The following is a 1,638-nucleotide window of genomic DNA, read 5'->3' on the forward strand; positions in this document are numbered from 1 at the left end:
ATTAGTGGTATATATTCAATGCATTGAATTATTTTTTCCATGAAAATTTCACAAGATGTGGTTTCCCCCTTCCGTACGTGCTACAGTGGGCTAAATATCAGTTAAACAAATGAAAAACAAAAAGCATTCGTACAGCAGAAAATAAAATTCACCCCGTCGACTTGATGAACACCCCAGCATTGCAATAAAAACTTTCGAAAATTTTCGAAATTTTCAAAAAAGTATCAGGAGAACAGGAGATCCGAGGAGGTATTCACTGACATTGAAAAATTCGAAATTTTCAAAAAAATATCAGGAGAGCATGAGGATCGAGGAGGTTTTCACTGAAATTGAAAAATTCAAAATTTTCGAAAGAGTATCAGGATAACAGGAGATCCGAGGAGGTATATAATTTAAGTGAATCCATAATAAAATTTTGAAATTTCAGTGAATACCAATTCCGTAACGCAGAAAGTAGAATTCACCCCGTCGATTGATCCCTCTGACAGCGGAACTGCTACTGAGGCCGTTACCGAATCGGCTGATGAGCAGACACCCTAGCATTGCATGTGGCGCCCTCCCTCTCTTGGGGTGGAGTACCACGATGCCGCTGGGGTCACGATACCACACCGACGGCGTATTTCCAGATTTCTATTTATGCTTCATTAGATACTTAGTAATAAATTCCTTGATAATCTTTCAAGAACATCCACTAGGGAGGGCTCGTCCGCACTTTCATTTCCACGGGCTTTTTGAACTAGCCGGAAAAATCTCCGAAAAATCCTCTGCAGTCCCAAAAACTTCACAATCCTGCATAATCCACATAACTTTTCCGAAATCAGCCGAAGACTTAAGATTGCGGATCCACCTAATATATCTTTATTTTCAGAAATCCCCTGAATATACTGTAAAAATTTCTGATCTACATAATCTACACGGTTTACAGGACTCTGAAGATTCCTGACCTTCAACATGATCTATCGTAATTTCCAGGAGACGACAGATGACTAAGAGATTGGTGAAAGATGGGATGGATTTTTTCCCTTCGGTGTGACTTAAAGTAGAATTATGGAGAGGGATGTGGAGGGGTGTAAAGGACGAGATAATCCTGTAGATGGTTGAATCTAGATGCGCACCGTTGAGTTTGTCGGAGCACAAGGTTACAGCGGTCGTGAGGTCAGCAACACCACGGCCGCCCTTCCCATCATACAACCCTTCCCTCCACTCCTCCTCCCTTACCATCTCATACCATCTCATCCCATCTCATCCCATCGCATCCCGTCTCATTCCATCTCATCCCATACATGGTACAGCCAACCCCTCCATTTCCATTTCCCTCTCGTGTTCTTTTCCCACCCAGTGCTCCGAAGCACTCTTCTCCCTCCATCAACACTTGTGTAATATTCTAAGGCACAAACTATATTGACCATGGCTACTATCTTCAAGGCCTTTTCTCTCATTTTCTCATTTTTTCCGGGTACATCCACTCGGGGATAAACATTTCAATGGATTCGATTGACTCTACATGTTTTTCCATTTTCTCCATCTCCGTATCGTCGAATCTCATATTTCTGTTAATTACTCATTTATCTCGATATCTATGCATTGAAAGAGAGATCGTACCTTTGGGTCGAGGGGATATACTGTTTATGAATTTGT

The sequence above is a fragment of the Fopius arisanus genome, unplaced genomic scaffold, assembly GCF_000806365.1.
Source record: "Fopius arisanus strain USDA-PBARC FA_bdor unplaced genomic scaffold, ASM80636v1 scaffold00040, whole genome shotgun sequence".
NCBI lineage: Eukaryota > Metazoa > Arthropoda > Insecta > Hymenoptera > Braconidae > Fopius > Fopius arisanus.